The sequence below is a fragment of the Anabrus simplex genome, chromosome 1 (assembly GCF_040414725.1).
Source record: "Anabrus simplex isolate iqAnaSimp1 chromosome 1, ASM4041472v1, whole genome shotgun sequence".
Taxonomy (NCBI): Eukaryota; Metazoa; Arthropoda; class Insecta; order Orthoptera; family Tettigoniidae; genus Anabrus; species Anabrus simplex.
In genome coordinates, this window is record NC_090265.1 from 329631643 (window position 1) to 329653207 (window position 21565).

The 21565-nt window shown below is 43.7% G+C and overlaps 1 non-coding gene across 1 annotated transcript; it reads left to right on the forward strand.

Moving 5' to 3' along the window:
• Positions 1 to 21037: 21037 nt before the first annotated feature.
• TRNAA-AGC (transfer RNA alanine (anticodon AGC)) lies at positions 21038 to 21110 on the forward strand. The gene has a single exon. It is a non-coding gene; the product is annotated as a tRNA-Ala (tRNA).
• The last annotated feature ends 455 nt before the right edge of the window (positions 21111 to 21565 follow it).

Here is a 21565-nt window from a genome sequence, read left to right on the forward strand (position 1 = left end):
TCAAGGAACTATAGAGGAATTACATTATTGGACTCAATGAGTAAGGTGTATGCAGGAGTATTAGCGAATAGGTTAAGAGACTGGGCCGAGGGGTAGTTGATATTGTTCATTTTTAAGGTGGTTTTAGGAGGGGCCGAAGGACAATAGGCAGTTTTGAGCCGTACCCAGTCGACTCATTTGGTACATTTAATTATATATTTAACGTGGACAGCAGTCTGATGGTTCAAACGTTGCGAGTTGGAGTCAAGACCGGAAGTCAAGCGGAGTGACAAGTGTGAGAGAGACCAGCCAGTAATTTCCCACAAGCCGCATGAAGCTACGATTTTGAAGCAAGCAAGTATCGGTACGCACGTATAAGGATATATCACACTACCAGTTAAATCTAGCCAATGAGAAGCTAGGGGTGTGGCTGAATTGAATGTTGGGAAGCACGAGGCGAAGAATCCAGAATGAACTTCATTTTGTTAGTGCTGTGATCGACGTAATGTGGTATTTAAATCCGTAATTTGTAGCTATTCCACAGGTGTGAGTGTAATAAATATCTGAGAGGAAATTATGAAATCCAACTGAGTATTTAAACTGAGCCATTGAGCGTTTTTGCTATTTATTTAATTGAAATACTGAGCCGTTAATCTAGGCTAGAGCTGATTGGTTATCTGTTCAAACGCTAGGAATAGAAAGGGGAATAGTAGACAGAGAGCGATTTTAGGGAGGGTAAAGGACATCCAAAAACAGCGTCAGATGGAAGAGTGCAGAGAGAAGGGTTCTCTCGGTCTTTATAATAAAGTTATACAAGTCGCAAGGTTAAGCCTCAATAACGTAGATAGATCAGAGAGAAGAGGTTTTTTATGGTGGTTTATGGGACTGTATAGAAATAAGGGATGGACAAGAAGTGCAGGCAAGTTACGGTATATATTATGTGGGAATGCGAACACTGACCTACACTTGGTTAATGAATGCATAGCATGAAAAATGTGAGAAGTAAGCTATTGAGTTTTAGGGAGCAAGAATTGCTTAAAAAGGGGGATGAACGGAAAATTATGGAATGGCTGACTAACGAATGGTTTAGGGATGGAAATTTGAATAAATATTTATGAGCAGTAAAAAAAAAAAAAAAAAAAAAAAATGTGTGATCAAAGTGGAAGGTGAGAATTGACAAGTAACTTGAGAATTCTAAAAAGAAGGCGAGTGTAGAATTATGTGTTGTTAAATAATAGTGAAACAGTGGAACATGATCTTTCAAAGTGGTAAGTTAGAGTATTGTAACTTAGGTAGGCACAACTCAGCAGACTGAAGAAACAATGTGTTTGTGGCAGCAGCCCGGGACAGAAGAGGAGGTCACGATTATGAGGAAGCAGACAGGTCAAGCATATTGTAACAGTGGCGTGACGTGAGAGGAGGAATAGAATAGACGGGTATTGCTGACACAACAGGATGGAGGGAAGGTTATGAACCTCCACATAGTGCCGGTGTGCTATTTTATTTTATTTTGTATTGCCGAAAGACATTTAATACTAATACTAATAATAATAATAATAATAATAATAATAATAATAATAATAGTAATAATAATAATAATAATAATAATAATAATAATAATAATAATAATAATAATAATAATAATTGTTACCGTTTTTTTTGTGGTAGGTAGAGGTGAAAGAAGGTGCGGTGGTGAACGGGTCTCCAACTACGAAATTAAAGTTAATGTAAAATTTAACAAGGTTATATTCTCTTTTCAAAATCAAGAAATAACAAGCATGGAAGGTACAGAGTAGCAAGGCAACAAAAGAGCAACAACAGTATTTACAGGCTTTGGGCTTCGAGCCCCGAACTCACAATTCTTGGGCAGTTAGCCCAAGCTTACATGTACATAAGGTTTAACAAAGGGGCAGAAAACCCCAATCACGCCCAGGAGCGCTTGCTCCAAATTACACAGTAAGACCTCCTAGAGGCACGCAGAAACAAATTTCAAAAGAGCGATCCGCTCTCAAAATTTTAAGCCTATCAAAAGGCCACACCTAACTCGACCTTCAAGTTGTCCTCTAAGGACATAGACACAGGGGTAAAATACCCAACCTACTGAGGCCTATTAAGTGAGGAAAAGGTTAATTACATGACCTCTAAAATAACAATTTGAGAGGAGGCGATCTGCACTCCTAATACATTTTGTTTAAAACCTAATCTGGCTCTAGGCCGCTAATGCAAGGGCTAATCCCATACTACGGAGGTGACTTTAGAAAAGAACAATTTACATTACATTAAGGAAGAATCGGTTGTGAGAAATAAGTTCACCTCAAAACAATATGAGTGGGAGCTCGAGAGGGTTAAGCACTCTCTATCCCAATACGTAGCTTAAAAGAGAATAGATACTAAGAGTCTTTACATTTTAGGGAAAGGTTACATGGTGAAAAAGCTTCGGACCCGCCCCGAAAGTTAAACTGCTGAGCTAGCAAGAAAAGAAGTTATTATACGGCCATTACCTGGTTGTTGAACTGCTGTCCGAAGAAAGAGGCACTTCCCGCCCCCTGCTATGTACTTTACACACTGAAAGATGGTAGAGAAGTGGCGCAGAGACCCTAAAATCAGCAGTTTATATACTCTCGCGGAAAGTTCGAGGCGTTTCAGGAAAGAAAACACCCGCCCACAATCATTTATTGGTTAGGGTTAAGCAGCATATCCAATTTGAAGAAGAAACCCCTTATTGGTCGTAAATTAATTAAAGAAATTCGGGATTGGCTAAATTCAAAACAAGGGGAAAGAAAGGGGAATACAGCCAACTTAAACAATACCAGAAAGAAATTTAACAAGAAACAAACTTTTGAAATAAAAATTTCTCCAAAAAACAGTTCTTTCACCTTGCACTAGGGTGCACTATTGTAGTTCTTCAGTAGTGTCCTCTAGAAGAGGAAGTTCACACTTCTTACTACAAGCAAAACAAAAATACGTCAAAAACGACCCCGTTCAGAAACTTCAAAATTTCCAAGTAGTGACATCTTCTGGGTAACTTGAAAATTAATACATTAGATAAAGTTTGGACTTCCTCCAGCAGAGGATTTTCAACTGGCGCAAAGTTTGAATTAGCGGCGTGGAGGTGTACCGCCCGGTACAGACCTCCCCCCCCAAAAGTCCCTCCAGGGGTGACACATGAAATTTGTTTGAAAATAAGGTCCAAGTTATGATGTTGATATGGAGATTAATTGCAGAAGCATTTATAAAATTTTCTAAATTTGGTTTGATCCAGTTTCAAAATTCTTGTAGTAACTGTTGAAGTAATGTCTTTATGTTTGTAGGAATTGAATTCAGAAGAAAAACTTTTAATACTTGAAAGTGAAGAAAAATTTCCTAAGTCCACCAAATATTGCAGTAGAATTCCCAAGTGTAGTAATTGCTGATAGTAAATGTCCATGTAGTTGATTAAATTGGATGGCCAGACCGACCGCTGCAGCTTGTGTCCAGAGGAGGCCGCTCGGACCCCTCAAGTACCCTGAGATCCCGCTCGCCCGCACTATGAGAGGAGTAGAGGTGTTGAAGCACGCCGCGCCCGCGGTGAACATATACAGGCTGCGGGCCGGTAGCAGATCGTGCGCCGCACATTAGCCTTGGCCGGGAGGATGGCTCCGGCTCGCCGTACACAGGTTGGCCTCACTGGGGAAGGGCGGGCCCATACCCTGCCTCAGGAACGGTACGGCGCCGCGCTGCTGCGGGGGCACTGAAACATTAAAGCTCGGTGGCAGAATTTTGTTTGACCAGAATGTTTTTTAGGGTACCGTCTCAGTGGAGGAGATGAGTGGCCAGCGGCGTGGAGATATTTATTTCATTCCTCTAAGCCACTGTGTGTTGTGGAGCAGGAGACGGGAGCGTGGTAATGGCCGTGGCAAGGACAGGATGGCAGTTTAACTGTGCGGGGAGGGTTTACAATAAATGCTTAAATATAAAAAAATATTATAGAAAGGGCAGAAGGCCTAAAAGTGAAAACCTCAAAAAAAAAAAAAAATATATAACCTTCATATTCCTTTCAAGATTATATGAAGCAAGTTAGCACAGAAATTATACAGGTTTCACCTGCGACAGGTGAACCCTAAATATCCTCTCGGTGGCTGGATTACTTAATAACAACGTAACCGGCGTAAGGAAATCGAGATTGACACACGGCCCATGAAATCTGGGGGTAAGCTTGCCCGCGGGAACAAAATTCTTGACCATCACTTGGTCGCCTACCTTCAAATTGGTGGGTCTCCGTCCACGATCATATCTTTCCCTAACCTTTTCATGAGACACTTTAAGATTGGCTTTAGCCTTCTTCCAAAGATCTTTAATGTTGTCCGGGTCTATTGTCTCCGGTAGAATGTCACTCAGAGACCAGAGGTTAGAGAGCGGCGTGTTGGGAACCAACTTGAACATCAAAGACGCTGGAGTAAATTTATGAGATTCATGAACCGCCGAATTCAAAGCGAAAGCTAACCAATGCAGGGACGTGTCCCACCTGGAATGATCTTCATGATGATAGGCAATAAGCGCGGACCTGAGATTACGATTAACCCGTTCAGCCAGAGATGGTTGAGGGTAATAAGCAGAAGTAGTTACATGAGAGATGGACAGGTCAAAACAGAATTTACGAAAAAGATTTGATGTGAAAGCCTTAGCATTATCAGACACAATATATTGACACGGACCAAAAGAAGCAAAGATAGAATTTAGACAAGTAATGGTGGACTGAGCGGTAGCCAGCTTAGTCGGAAATAACCAGGAAAATCTTGTAAAACCATCTACACATACAAGGATGAACTTGTTGGCATTTCCCTTTGACTGGGGGAAGGGTCCTACATAATCAATATACAGGCGTTCCATGGGGCGCGACGCTTGATGAGAAGACCTTGGTGGACATGGTTGGTTTACTAAGCAAACAGGATTTACAAGCCTTTACTAGTTCACGGATTTCACCGTCCATACCCTTCCAGATGAACCTTTCACGAATCTTTTCACGAGTTTTAAAGATACCAAGATGCCCGCCTAATGGGGTCTCATGATAGTACTTGAAGATCATAGGTACAAGAACAGCTGCAACGACAACCTTCATCATCTTATCATGCCTCGAAGGGCAACATAGAACACCATTCCTCAGCACATAAGGGACAACATGTTCCCCAGAAGAAAGGGTTTCCATTATCGGAGCCAGCGTCGGATCTTCACGTTGGTATTTCTCGATATCCCTAAAGAGCATGGGAGCATCTGTTAAGATGGCATTAACATCAGATAGTATGGACTCGGGAGGTGATGAACTGTCGACCGGTTCATGGGTCTCGACGTCGTTGGAAAACATACGGCTGAGTCCATCGGCAACAACATTTTCGGTCCCTCTGATATGCCTGACATTGAATTGGAAGGCAGAAATTCGGATGGCCCAACGGGCTATACGACCAGTACGACGCGGCCTACCTAAGACCCAGCTTACGGCTTGATTATCTGTCTCCAGGTCGAATTTGACATGTTCCAGATAGAGACGGAACTTTTCTAAGGTAAATAAGACTGCCAAACCTTCGAGCTCATAGATGGAATACTTGGCTTCTTGAGCCGATAGAGTCCTAGATGCATAGGCGATGGGTCGCCTCCCTAGTTCAGTCTCTTGAAGAAGGACTGCAGCTACCGCCGACGACGACGCGTCGGTTTGGACGATGAATTTCTTTGAGAAATCAGGCATAGCAAGGACAGGGGCATTACAGAGAGCTAATTTAAGATCTTCAAAAGCGGCTTGTTGAGAAGGTCCCCACTCGAATTTGATGCCTTTCCTACGAAGAAGGTTCAAGGGCGCCGCTCTATTAGCGAAGTTAGGAATACTCTTCCTGAAGAAATTCACCATACCAATGAACCTGGCGATACCTTTAATGTCCTTGGGAGGTTTAAAATCACGGATGGCCTGTGTTCTAGAATGATCGACGGCAACACCATCAGGTGACACAATATGCCCTAGGAATGACATAGAGGGCTTAGCAAAGGCAACCTTGGACAACTTGACAGTTAACCCAGCCTTACGAAGGCGATTGAGAACTTCTCGCAGATGATCTAGGTGTTCTTCAAAGGTCTCCGAAAATACGACGACATCATCCAAGTAGTGATACAAGTACTCAAATTTGATGTCGGAGAAGACCCTATCTAGCAGCCTAGTGAGTACAGCTGCTCCCGTGGGGAGCCCGAAAGGCACGCGGTTGTATTCATACAAATTCCAATCCGTGGCAAACGCTGTAAGATGTTTAGACTCTTCCGCTAGAGGAATTTGATTATAGGCCTGATTCAAGTCCAAGATAGTAAAGAACTTGGCCTTACGAAACCATGAAAAACAAGAATGAAGATCAGGAAGGGGCACAGATTGTAACACCACCTTCCGATTGAGAGCCCTATAATCAATGACAGGCCTGAAGCCCCCTTGGGGTTTCGGGACTAGAAAAATAGGCGAAGAATACGCCGACTTAGAGGGCCTAATAATACCATCCTTCAACATCTGATCGATAATTTCTTTCAGAGCCTTCATTTTTGGTGGAGATAGCCTATAAGGTGGAAAACGGACAGGAATCGAATCCGTGACCTCAATTTTGTATTCAATAAGGTCAGTAACACCAAGCGTATCAGAGAACACCTCTGGAAACGACTGATACAACTTACGAATACTATCAGCCTGCTCCTCAGGTAGATGTCTAAGGTCTAACAACATCTCATCCTGGGTAGGCGAAATAGATGAACATGATGCAGAATTACATTTTAACAAGGGGATTTTACAATTGGAAGCAAATTTGAATGTGCACGACTTACTCTGAAGATCGAGCACAAGACCAGTGTAAGAAATGAAGTCCGCTCCCAATATGATGGGGCAAGACAAGTGCTTAGCCACACACAATTTGATTTTCCATGTAAATTTAAAAATACGAATTTTGACCTGTAAAGAACCTATAATTTCTAATGGAGATGAATTAGCCGAAACATATTGGATCAAAGAGGAACAATAGTCAGGAAGTTTACAAACAGATTTCAATTTTGCATACCATTCAGCCGAAATAATAGAACAAACACTGCCTGAATCTAATAGAGCTGTTATAGGCTCATTATTTAACTCAATTTTGAGAAAGGGGACCGGTGCGGGGGTATCCGCCGCAATCCTAAGACACTCTTTGGGGCATTCAGAAGATGGATTTGCAGATTGAACGTTCCCTGAATTTTCGATCTGTTTACCAGGGGCTGAGCCTCGGAAAGATGGATTAGTCGACTCAGCCGAAGCCACTAGTCACTTTTTATTATTGGCATTGGTGGAATTTGCACCAGAAGTTGAGCAGGAGGGGGTGCTATTTGAATTTGGGCAATTCTTGGTGATATGTGAGAAAGCCCCACATTTAAAACAGCCTTGTGATGAGCCAGCTCCATTATTTGCCCTACTAGTTTTGACCAATGGACATTTATTGCGAAGATGGTCAGGCAACCCGCAAGCATAACATTTACGGGGTGTCACTGGTCGGCGAGGTGGAGACCGAGTATTACTAAACGAAAGAGGGGGTTCTTTCGCGACACGCAAGGAATCGGCGTATCTAACTCCTTCCGCTGAGACGGCCAATGCTTCAAGTTCAGAGAAGGTTTGCGGGCACGCCGCGAAACACAAATATGACCTATAAGATGGTGAAATGCCTTCCACAATAGCCTGTACAATCTGATCCCCAGGGAAGTGAAGAGCAAACACCCTAGTATAGAACTTAATGTCTTGTATGAAATCAGCCAGATTTTCATCCAATCTCTGTACTCGATAATAGTACTTCTGAATCAGAGATGACCTCGCGCGAGCAGGAATAAAATTTGCAAGCAGATGTGCATGAAAATCTTCAATAGATGACTGTTCGGCAATGGCTCTTACTATTTTATCTGAGAGAATACCAATTGCATAAGGATAAATTATCTGTAAAATTTGACACGGAGAAAGAGAAAAAACAAGGGCATGATCTTGAAATTCAACTAAAAACCTTAAGAATGAAATAACTTCACTGGTGGTATTAACAGAAAACTTAGAGATACCTCTGAGCAACATTGCTAATGGATGAGGCAAGCTGCTGAACCCAGGTGACATAGTAGGTAAAGGTTTCAGTGGCAAAGAAGTTAGTTCAGAACGTACATTATTCAACGACATACGGCGTTCAGAGTCGTTCTCCAATGGGGCAGAGATAGTTTGAGCTCCAACGGTTTTCCTATTGACTTCTCCCTTAGGAGGCTCTTCCTCGCTACCTACATTCACCGTAGCGGGTTGATCAGTTTTGGGAGGAACTTCCCCAGTTAACAATTGAGTGACCTTACTAGATAATTCAGAAATATTTTCAAGCACCGTACTAGCTTCCTTCCTCTGAACGTCATTCAACTTTAGAGACAACAGATCGTTAACTCTATTTGAAAAATGAAATAGCCTGGCTTGCACACGCTTAATTTGATTAGGAGAAGGATCATTTTCGTCAAAAAAACTAACTACAGATGCTAGCCCAGTAATATTCTCTATGATCGTGGAAAGAGAGTCGTCAATTTCTTTCTCTCCCAAAGTGGGGATGGAAATGGGCAAATCAAGGGACTCTCTAAGCTTGTTTGTGTCTACTGCAACCGTGCCTCCAGATTGCACATTTCTGATAGTTAACTCATAGATCAACTCCTCCTTGCGCAAATAGTTAAGATGGAGAACATCGCGAGGGCCGGGCATGATGACAGAACAATTTTGAAACAGGACAAATCAAAAATTCCAGCAACTGAGAAAATTGTTAGAGTTCGGATCAAAGCAATGTTTAGCCGTCAAAAGGGGCTAAATTGAGACCCATTCAACCACGCTCTGCTACCACTTGTTACCGTTTTTTTGTGGTAGGTAGAGGTGAAAGAAGGTGCGGTGGTGAACGGGTCTCCAACTACGAAATTAAAGTTAATGTAAAATTTAACAAGGTTATATTCTCTTTTCAAAATCAAGAAATAACAAGCATGGAAGGTACAGAGTAGCAAGGCAACAAAAGAGCAACAACAGTATTTACAGGCTTTGGGCTTCGAGCCCCGAACTCACAATTCTTGGGCAGTTAGCCCAAGCTTACATGTACATAAGGTTTAACAAAGGGACAGAAAACCCCAATCACGCCCAGGAGCGCTTGCTCCAAATTACACAGTAAGACCTCCTAGAGGCACGCAGAAACAAATTTCAAAAGAGCGATCCACTCTCAAAATTTTAAGCCTATCAAAAGGCCACACCTAACTCGACCTTCAAGTTGTCCTCTAAGGACATAGACACAGGGGTAAAATACCCAACCTACTGAGACCTATTAAGTGAGAAAAAGGTTAATTACATGACCTCTAAAATAACAATTTGAGAGGAGGCGATCTGCACTCCTAATACATTTTGTTTAAAACCTAATCTGGCTCTAGGCCGCTAATGCAAGGGCTAATCCCATACTACGGAGGTGACTTTAGAAAAGAACAATTTACATTACATTAAGGAAGAATCGGTTGTGAGAAATAAGTTCACCTCAAAACAATATGAGTGGGAGCTCGAGAGGGTTAAGCACTCTCTATCCCAATACGTAGCTTAAAAGAGAATAGATACTAAGAGTCTTTACATTTTAGGGAAAGGTTACATGGTGAAAAAGCTTCGGACCCGCCCCGAAAGTTAAACTGCTGAGCTAGCAAGAAAAGAAGTTATTATACGGCCATTACCTGGTTGTTGAACTGCTGTCCGAAGAAAGAGGCGCTTCCCGCCCCCTGCTATGTACTTTACACACTGAAAGATGGTAGAGAAGTGGCGCAGAGACCCTAAAATCAGCAGTTTATATACTCTCGCGGAAAGTTCGAGGCGTTTCAGGAAAGAAAACACCCGCCCACAATCATTTATTGGTTAGGGTTAAGCAGCATATCCAATTTGAAGAAGAAACCCCTTATTGGTCGTAAATTAATTAAAGAAATTCGGGATTGGCTAAATTCAAAACAAGGGGAAAGAAAGGGGAATACAGCCAACTTAAACAATACCAGAAAGAAATTTAACAAGAAACAAACTTTTGAAATAAAAATTTCTCCAAAAAACAGTTCTTTCACCTTGCACTAGGGTGCACTATTGTAGTTCTTCAGTAGTGTCCTCTAGAAGAGAAAGTTCACACTTCTTACTACAAGCAAAACAAAAATACGTCGAAAACGACCCCGTTCAGAAACTTCAAAATTTCCAAGTAGTGACATCTTCTGGGTAACTTGAAAATTAATACATTAGATAAAGTTCGGACTTCCTCCAGCAGAGGATTTTCAACTGGCGCAAAGTTTGAATTAGCGGCGTGGAGGTGTACCGCCCGGTACAACAACAATAATAATAATAATAATAATAATAATAATAATAATAATAATAATAATAATAATAATAATAATAATAATAATAATAATAATAATGTAATAATAATAATGTTCGCCTCTGAGATGTACTGGCTAGCGTGATTAGCTGTCACTCCCGGAGACCAGGGTCAGATTCCCGGCTCTGCCACGAAATTTGAAAAAAGTTCACTCAGCCTCGGGAAGTCAACTGAGTAGAGGGGGTTCGATTACAGGCTCAGCCATCCTGGAAGTGATTTTCCGTGGTTTCCCACTTCTCCTCCAGGCAAATGCCGGGATGGTACCTATCTTTAGGCCACGGCCGCTATCTATTCTCTTCCTTGTCAATCACTTCCGATCTTACCATTCGCCATAAAGGCCCCTGTTCAGCGTAGCAAGTCTCGCAGATTGAAACTCGAAAGAGAGGGAACTCGGAAGACCCTCTCTTGAAGAACGGTCCTTGACGTTGTCCCGAGTTCGGCTGTCACCCCGGGGATATTACCAAATACAGCGAGAGCTTTCTGCTGCCTCAATCTTATTAACGAACAGAGGAAGCTTTCGTACAAGTGATAGCCCCTCCCCGCTGTCACCCGTCGTGACCATCCACAGAGTTGTTTGACTTTGCCGTCCCCGAAATACTTTCGAACGCGCATTTACCTCGTGTACATGGTGACATCTCCGAACATTCAGTCGTTCCCGAGACTCGGTCGTAAATCTAACCTCGAAAGAGAGGGAACCCGTAAAACCCACTCCTGAATAACTATCCTTGACTTTGTACTGAGTTCGATTGTTACCCCGAGAATATTATCAAATACAGTAAGGGCTTCCTGCCGCCTTAACGTTATTAACTAACGCAGGAAACTTTCGTAGGTGTAACGCCCCCTCCCCGCCGTTAACCGTGGCGACCATCCAAAGAGTTGGTGTGCTTTTCCGCCCCCGGAATCCTTTCGCACGCGCACCTTATCTCGTCTATATGCTTACATCTCCGATACTCGGTCGCAGATTGAACATCGAAAGAAAGGGAACCCGTAGAAACCTCTCCTGAAGAACGGTCCTTGACGTCCCGAGTTCGTCTGTCACCCTGAGGATATTACCAAGTACAGCGAGGGCTTCCTGCTGTTATTAACTAACGCAGGAAGCTTTCGTAGAAGTGACAGCCCCTCCTCGCAGCGGGCGATCTAGTAGGTACGCTTTATCGTCCCCGGTACACTTTCGAACGCGTACTTTGAGAATAGTTTTCTTAACGTTTGTCTGATTTAGTGATGGTGATTGTTGTTTTAAGAAGATGTGTCACAAGGCGCTCATCCCGTCTGAACAACAATCATAAGGAAAATAGAAGGGGTCCGACACTTCGAAGAATGAAGTTATCGGCCGGCATTGTAAAGAGAAGAGCCATGGAGACACGGAAATGAAAGACTCGCTAGGTCTCGGGAATCTAATACTTACGAGATAGGAGTACAAGAGCTGACCAATGATGATAGAGAATAGCCTAACACATATGGAAGCAATGCCAGACTTAGCTAGGGGAGCCGTGGTCACCAACCCACGATCTCAAGGCGAGGGCCCAGAACGACCCCTCTCCCTCCCTTGAAAGGATAATTTTATTAAACACACTAAGTACGAGAAAATAAAATTAAACATTTAAAATTCACAAAAATTTTTGTCGTTTCCATAAAAACTCTTGGGCATGTTCTTTGGTGCAGTCTAGCAGGTAATGCAGGGGACAGTGCTGCCGAGACACTGAACAAATGTGGTTCATATTTTCCTCTACGACTTGCTTCTAGTATGGTGGAGGTTGTGCGACGACATCAGCTCTCCAAGGAATGAGGCTGTTCCATTAAGTCGTGGACTAAACTCGACGGACCGAATTTCGAAACTTTCAGGTCTCTTCGGAGATAGGCAGTCTTGACTCTGTTAAGTCTTGTCATACAGTAGGTCAGAAAAGGCCATATTGTCTAAATGGCATTTGAAGCAATGGGAAATAACGTTAGTATAAAAAGTGCACAGGCTGTTTCTAATGATAAATCCTCGAATTTCTATAGCCCATGTGGGTTTCCTGCTATTATCCCACTATATTCAATGTGGCGAGTAAATGTTTTGACTGTCACTTGGAAGGTAACCGCTAGATATTTGAAATGATTTACCGTTTCTAGGTTTCTTGACCGCATGTTAAGGAGTCTGTGTTAGTTCGACGTCCGTCTTTCCTGAATTTCATGCGTTATCTATAGTTAGCTTGTTACGCCTCACCCAAGTTTCAATTTTGTCTCCCTCTGATCCCCCGTTTGTTCGCCGTTTACAAGAGACAGGGGATTGCATGTAGAATATTTATTCTAATGCCTGCAACCACAGTGGATCTTATATTAAATGAATGCGGACTGCACTGTAAACGATATTTTCAACACTAATAAGAATCTGTATTATCTTAATGTTGACAATTTAACACCGAGTTTATTGTGACTTTAGCGTGTAGGTTTCTCGGAAGGCTATTATATCCAACCAGACCTTAATATTAAGCTACTCTGAGGATTAAATCTTAAGAAATAACGACTGAACTTTTCTCTGATATTGTTCTCTATCAGGGGATTGTCTGTTTGGGCAGTAAAGTTCTTTCCTTCCATCCCTGATATATGTATTATTCTAGAATATCTCATTGCAGCTGAGTCACCGAAATGAAATGTCGTATGGCTTTTAGTGCCGGGAAATCCCAGGACGGGTTCGGCTCGCCAGGTGCAGGTCTTTCTATTTGACACACGTAGGTGACCTGCGGTCGTAATGAGGATGAAATGATGATGAAGACAACACATACACCCAGCCCCCGTGCCATTGGAATTAACCAATTAAGGTTAAAATCCCCGACCCGGCCGGGAATCGAACCCGGGACCCTCTGAACCGAAGGCCAGTACGCTGACCGTTCAGCCAACGAGTCGGACAGCTGAGTCACTATAACACCATGTTCAATGAACCATGGTTACAATATGTCACAAGTATTACAAGTTTCGTTTCCCCACTCAGTGGCGGCAATAGGTCAATACGTTTCCTTAGAAACAGTTCTAACCTTTCAGGCTTGGTGAAAATGGCTAGTCTTCTGTGTACGTTCAGTCGTCAGCCCTAAGGCTGGTTGGATCCTCAACAGCTCCACCGTCAGCTGTCATAAATAGCCTAGGCATCACTGAAGAGGTACACTAGGGAAATGAAGAGTGAGATAGTTTCATGTTGCTTTCCTCACCGAGCCAGAAGTTGCTATTACATATCAGTCTGCCAAGCCCACTGAAATGCATGCACCAACCGACCCTATGAGCAACATTTTCACACCATTTATAGCAGGACTGGCAACATAAGGAATGGCATTACTAGCATCGCTCATACCTCAGTCACTTTCATATTGTCAAAGTTAAGGATAAGACTGAGACAGGTCAATAAAAGTGACGAAATTGCTCTAGCCTATACCATAAGACATAGTGCACTGTAAATACTAGGTCCTGCCAGCAAGAAATACTCAACCAAACTTTATATTTAGTATCCACCTATGCAAAGGTAGATTTAAGGTCCATACCATTTCAAAACCCCTGAAGTGACTGGGAGTTTATACGAAGACCGAAACAGTGATTTCACTCTCCCACAAAATATACAGGACCAACAAAGAATGGAAATCTACCAACCTTAATGGAAATCAATTTCTAAAACTTTTTTGTCATGTATACTTTTCGATAGGAGGATTAATAAGGGAGCTATCATTAACGGAATGTTTTACAGTCTGTGTCTTAGTAAACATAGCCCGAAAGCGGTTGCACGTAGAACAGATTTCTTATCTATATAAAAAATTGTAACGACCGAGTGTCTGTACATCGATTACCTAGGCGAAATTTTCTAGTAGTTCTCCGTTTCAGCTGTAATAGGCCTAATGATCATCTCATCATCATCATCATCATCTGTTTACCCTCCAGGTTCGGTTTTTCCCTCGGACTTAGCGAGGGATCCCACCTCTACCGCCTCAAGGTCAGTGTCCTGGAGCTTCAGACTCTTGGTCGGGGGATACAACTGGGGAGTATGACCAGTACCTCGCCCAGGCGGCCTCACCTGCTATGCTGAACAGGGGCCTTGTGGAGGGATGGGAAGATTGGAAGGGATAGGCAAGGAAGAGGGAAGGAAGCGGCCGTGGCCTTAAGTTAGGTACCATCCCGGCATTCGCCTGGAGGAGAAGTGGGAGACCACGGAAAACCACTTCCAGGATGGCTGAGGTGGGAATCGAACCCACCTCTACTCAGTTGACCTCCCGAGGCTGAGTGGACCCCGTTCCAGCCCTCGTACCACTTTTCAAATTTCGTGGCAGAGCCGGGAATCGAACCCGGGCCTCCGGGGGTGGCAGCTAATCACGCTAACCACTACACCACAGAGGCGGACCTAATGATCATCTACATATTTTTATCTTTGGTGTCTGTTCGTCTGTTTGTTCGTCGGTTTGTGTGTTTGAGTTCTTAAAACTGAAAACTACTGGATATATTTCAACAAATCTTCATATTTAAAATCCACTAGGACAAGTTCCCCACCAACCGCATTATTGATTTCATCATGTAAACCTCGGGTAGAACATCTACGTTGAATTACAGAAGACATCTGCAGTATTTTGGGGAAACTGCTGAATAGTGAGTGATTTGAAGGATCCATAAACCAAACCAAACCCCATCGCACTAAAGCCCTACAGGGCCTTGGCCTACCAAGCGACCGCTGCTCAGCCCGAAGGTCTGCAGATTACGAGGTGTCGTGTGGTCAGCACGACGAATCCTCTCGGCCGTTATTCTTGGCTTTCTAGACCGGGGCCGCCATCTCACCGTCAGATAGCTCCTCAATTCTAATCACGTAGGCTGAGTGGACCTCGAACCAGCCCTCAGGTCTAGGTAAAAATCCCTGACCTGGCCGGGAATTGAACCCGGGGCCTCCGGGTAAGAGGCAGGCACGCTACCCCTACACCACGGGGCCGGCTGAAGGATCCATAACGGGAAAAAATCAGAGGATGCATTTTATTCCACTACGCTTATATATATTGCATGCTCGGTTCGCCCGGAAGGACGTGGGTTCGAATCCCCGTCAGGAAGTCGTACAACGAGATTTCCACTTCCGGAGGTGGATATGGCCCTGAGGATCACTCAGCCTACACCAAAAATGAGTACCAGGTTAATTCCTGGGGGCAAAGGCGGCCGGGCGTAGAGCTAACCACTCTACCCCATCACGTGCCGAGGTTAACAATGGTGGAAGCCTTTACCTCCCACTCCTCCAAGGGCCTTCATGGCCTGTACGGAGGTGATTTTGCTTTGCTTATATATATTAATCCCACCTAATGTAACTGAACACCGAAGAGATATGAGAATGACTGGATGACGATGATAATTATCATCATAATCATCATTATCATCATCTACATGCATAAAGTCGTAACGCGCACGTGTCTGCACAATCATTATATGACCGAGCTCGATAGCTGTAGTCGCTTAAGTGCGGCCAGTATCCAGTATTCGGGAGATAGTAGGTTCGAACCCCACTGTCGGCAGCCCTGAAAATAATTTTCCGTGGTTTCCCATTTTCATACCAGACAAATGCTGTTGCTGTACCTTAATTAAGGCCACGGCCGCTTCCTTCCCACTCCTAGCCCTTTCCTGTCCCATCGTCGCCATAAGACCTATCTGTGTCGGTGCGACGTAAAACAACTAGCAAAAAAAAATAATTATATGAACTACATTTTCATACAATTATTTGTTTCATACGCGGCACTGATCGTCCAAACTACTTTTGCCTTTGGTGTCAACCTGTCCGGTTACTTATCCATCTGTCTTCCTAAAACTGGAAAACTGCTGGACATATTTGAACGAAACTGCGTGTGTGGAATATACTCATTCAGGACTGTGTTATCAGGCTCGTATGAAGTCAAACAGTTAGGGTGCATAGGAAGATTATACCCTAATATCTTCGTCAAATTAGGTATATCAAAGGACTGTATGACAACGGCCGTAGCCGTGGTGAAACACCGGATCCCGTGAGATCTCCGAGGTTAAGCAACATTGGGCGTGGTGAAGATTTGGATGGGTGACCACGCGCTGTTTGGGGGGTTAAGGGAATGGTGGAGCGAAAACAAACTGGCCACCCTACCGTGCTTAAACTGCGGCTTGGACACACCTCTGCGGAGGTTCGGACCTGCCTTCGGGCAGAATACACCCTTACCTTTAAAAAACTGTATATAAGAAACGTTTATGAATATGTCATTTCCGTTATTTTTATGCTGTGAACGTATTTATCTTCAGTCGTATAATGACGGATATGCTTAAGAAAAATTGGATATTTCGTCCAAGTCCCGTAGAACACTTGGTGTATGTGGTGACTTCAAGGTGAGTTAACGGGAAGACCTAAAGAGCCACTTTACTCTTTTCTATAGAGCAGTTAATAACGGAGGATTTCATGAGTTTTCAGTCACATCCACGCCAGTGGTCAGCGAACCAACAATTTGTAACTGAAAAGCAGGAAGAATTTCGCACAACTTCGGGCCGGAAACTGTACCGAAAAATAAATACTGAGATCGTCCTCATTTTGTCTCGACTTTGTTGAGCTTTATCGTACTTCACATTACCGTCACGTGCTTTTGGAGAAAAAGTTCGGTTTAACATGTGAATAGAGGCATGTAACTTCGCTTAAATTCAAGAAGAAAACATACCGAGCTCGATAGCTGCAGTCGCTTAATTGAGGCCAGTATCCAGTATTCGGGAGATAGTGGGTTCGAACCCCACTGTCGGCAGTCCTGAAGATGGTTTTCCGTGGTTTCCCATTTTCAGACCAGACAAATGCTGGGGCTGTACCTTAATTAAGGCCACGGCCGCTTCCTTCCCAGTCCTAGCGCTTTTCTGTCCCATCGTCACCATAAGACCTATCTGTGTCGGTGTGACGTAAAGCCAATAGAAAAAAAAAAAGGAAACATGTAATCCATTGCAAATTCCTGTGCGAAGAACGCCTACTAATGCTAGTTTCCTTACAATTCTTTACTTCAGTCATTATTTGGAAATTATGATTCCTTGTTATCGTTTTCTTACTGTTTTATTGTATGGCTTTTAGTGCCGGGTGTGACCGAGGATATGTTCAGCTCGCTAGGTTTGTAGTTGCTTTCCCAGTACGTCCCGCGGGAGTGAACTACATCTACCGCTGTATGAGGATGTAGGTGTAGTTGTACGGCAACGAATGCGAAGGAAGCGGCCGTGGCCTTGAGAAAGATACATCCTGGCATTTTCCTGGAGTTGAAATGGGAAATCACGGAAAACTATTTCGAGAATGGCCGATGGGGAATTCTAACCCACCTGTCTCCGGATTACAGAGCTAGCAGTCATAAATGGCTGTGCCGCAATGCACTGAGCTCATTTGTTTGGTTGTAGTTAATAATATTATTGTTTATAAGTCCTACTAACTATTTTAAAGTTGTCGGAGTCGCCGAGGTGCCGGAATTTTGTCCCTCAGAAGTTCTTTTACATCCCTGTAAATCTACCGACACGAGGCTGGCATATTTTAGCACCTTCAAATACCCAACGTCAACCCTATGGACATGTCCCTATGTGTAAAGTCTTTCAGCTCTTTTCTTCATAATGTAGGGACATAGGGACGGTCCAGCCACATGAGTCCAATCCAAGTGTCCTGATTTCGCATTCCGTCGACTTCGGGTGGGATTTTCACCAGGATCAGCGAATGGAGGGCCATTTCGACCCCCGACCAAGTAAATGAGTACATGGGAAGGTGGTGGTTGGAGGTCATCATCATCCTCGTCGTGAGGTACTCAATATTGCGACTTATTTGCTTTGCTATGGTTGGTTCAGTCTTGAGCAGTCCTACTGTATGTCCGGTTCCTTCGGTTTGATTTCCGGCCGTGCACGAGATTTAACCGAGTTTGGTTAATTTATGTGACTAGGGACGTGGGTTTCTGTGTTTGTCCCAATGCATTCCTCTTCATATGAACTAAAACTATCGAAGAGGCGATTTTACTCCCCATACGTAAGCTGCAGTATTGGAGGCGAGCGCATAGTTCTGGATTTGCTTGGTGTGAAAATGGGAAACCACCAAAAACCATCTTCAAGGCTGCTGATGGTGGGATTCGAACCCACTATCTCCTGAATGCAAGGTCACAGCTGAACAACCCTAACCGCATGGCCAACTCACTCGGCCTAGATGAGTCTCGTCGAAGTAATGGTTGCTGTTTTGAAGAAGTGAACAATATTTTAAACAAGTGGTGAAAGCAGATAGAGGTATAACGGTACAGTACAGTATAACAAAAAAAAAAAGGGATTCGAAACAGGATACATGTGTCGATAATGCAAGTTTGGGTATGTTACATAATCAGAGTGAAGGATGTCGGCATATAAATGTTCTCCGTTGTAGTCCAGCTGTATTTCCCATTAGAGGTCTGGAAACCACCCTGTTCGTTCGCTGAAGCTCATTCGAACCCCATACGGTGAACCGTCGACCTTAAGCGGGTTGGCTAGCAGAATGTAGTTTTTTGGGGGGGGGGTCATGTGAGGCGAATGGAGGAGGATAGGTTACCTAGGAGAATAATGGACTCTGCTATGGAGGGTAAGAGAAGTAGAGGTAGACCAAGACGACGATGGTTAGACTCGGTTTCTAACGATTTAAAGATAAGAGGTATAGAACTAAATGAGGCCACAACACTAGTTGCAAATCGAGGATTGTGGCGACGTTTAGTAAATTCACAGAGGCTTGCAGACTGAACGATGAAAGGCATAACAGTCTATAATGATAATGTATGTATGTAATGTTTTAGCTACTTGCTTTACGTCGCACCGACACAGACAGGTCTTATGGTGACAATGGGATAAGGAAGGCCTAGGAGTGGGAAGGAAGCGGCCGTATCCTTAATTAAGGTACAACCGCAACATTTACCTGGTGTGAAAATGGGAAAGCACGGAAAACTATCTTCAGGGCTGCCCGCAGTGGGGTTCGAATCCACTATCTCCCGGATGCAAGCTCACAGCTGCGCGCCCCTAACCGCACGGTCAAATCGCCCGGTGAATGTAGTTTAAGATAAGGCGGCTGATGCTCTTACGGCCAATATCAACGGAGTTACAACGAGCAAACCTAAAACGAGCGAGGAAAGGAGAGTGGCTGACTGTAAAATATTGGACACCATGGTCATATTTCAACGAAATGTGTAATGAAGTAATGTAATTACAAACTTACTATAAACACTGTGAGATCATCTTGTCACATTGGTAGACACAGAACATTAACTTATACTGTCTTTCACAACCATTCATCATTATTATGTCGTCTGTTTTACTACACAATTAATCAAGAGAGCATCATTTATTAATCTTGATAAAGCTCCTTTTGCCACTAATTAAGTTACCAGCTGAACTTAAATTTCTTTCACTTGCCATATTAGAGACTGGAATAGACAATATTTTCTTCGTCAGCAGAGCAAGTCTTGGATCTGCGCTGTTATTTCTCCACTATGCAAGGGGATCGTCATCAGAAAGGAGATCTTTTCTTTCTTTCTTTCTTAATATGTTTACCCTCCAGGGTTGGTTTTCCCTCGCACTCAGCGAGGGATCCACGGGTCTACTGCCGCAAGGGCAGTGTCCTGGAGCGTGAGGCATAGGGGTCAGGGGATACAACTAGGGAGGATGGCCAGTACCTCGCCCAGGCGGCCTCACCTGCTATGCTGAACAGGGGCCTTGTGCGGGGATGGGAAGATTGGAAGGGGTAGACAAGGAAGAGGGAAGAAGCGCCCGTGGCCTTAAGTTAAGTACCATCCCGGCATTTGCCTTGAGGAGAAGTGAGAAACCACGGAAAACCACTTCCAGGGTGGCCCTCTACTCATTTGACTTCCCGAGGCTGAGTGGAGCCCGTTCCAGCTCTCGTACCACTTTTCAAATTTCGTGGCAGAGCCGGGAATCGGGGGTGGCAGCTAATCACACTAACCACTACACCACAGAGGCGGACTGTCTCGGAGTTTTTAGATACAATTCCAACTGGAGGTCTACTGGAATTTGAACCTCGACATTGCAGGTAGAAATCTAACAGTTAACGGCGTAACTAAACTAGAGAATATTCCTCCAGACTGCATGTAAACGAAAGTATTATAGTAGTAGGGCCTACGCATTTTAACCCAACTTCCGGATAAATGTGCAATCTGCCACATAAATTTAAACCGCACATTTATCTGGCTGTCGTAGTAGAACTCCGCGATATCAGGAAGGGAATCCAGCCTTAAAACCCTCGGTCATCATCCAAAATGAACCAGGGTGGTTTCAACGAACGCACACATACCTGGGATAAACTGAAGAAATTTCTTTTGGAAGGGAACTTGGTTGATGTTTTAAATACACAGAATACTCTAATGGAATCCTTTGATGTCTGGTATATTTCGAGAATCATATTTTCAGCCTTTCCAGAGTCACACGTACCCGTCAAATTGACGGCGCGAAAGGGTCATGCGTTAGCCTTAGCTTGAATTCAGTCATCTCAACGTCTTCCTGCCGCGGGCTACGCTCCACACGATAAGTGGAATATACTGCATTAGCGCTATCTAGCCGCTAGCGCATGGAATGTACTATTCTTAGCTCACGCCAGCAGCGCCACACAAGGCGCTCACCTAACTCAAGCGTGCGATGTGCTGTTGGGAGACTTCGATAACGTTTGTCTGATATCAGGGGGCGTAGCTCAGATGGTAGAGCGCTCGCTTAGCATGCGAGAGGTACCGGGATCGATACCCGGCGCCTCCAGTAAATTTTAAATTACAAATTAGTAAAATCACGCCTTAGGAATCGCAAAATATAATCGTGACATGAAGCATGACTTAATTCGTCAAGCAGTATTTTACTAAACAGACCACAGTTACCGTTCAAGATGTCGACGCACCACGCAACACACTTTGAGAGTAATGTATGGTCTAGGAAACATCTGGGTGAACTGTAACTACAGAACTTATGAATTGGAATAATTTCTAAAGAAAGAAGATCCAAGATGATGACCACAAAGATATTATTATTCTTTCTTTCTTTCTTTCTTTCTTTCTTAATCGGTTAACCCTCCAGAGTCGGTTTTTCCCTTCGGACTCAGCGCGGGATCCCACCTCTACCGCCTCAAGGGCAGTGTCCTGGAGCATGAGACTTTCGATCGGGAGGATACAACTAGGAACCTTGCACAGGCGGCCTCACCTTCTATTCTGAACAGGGGC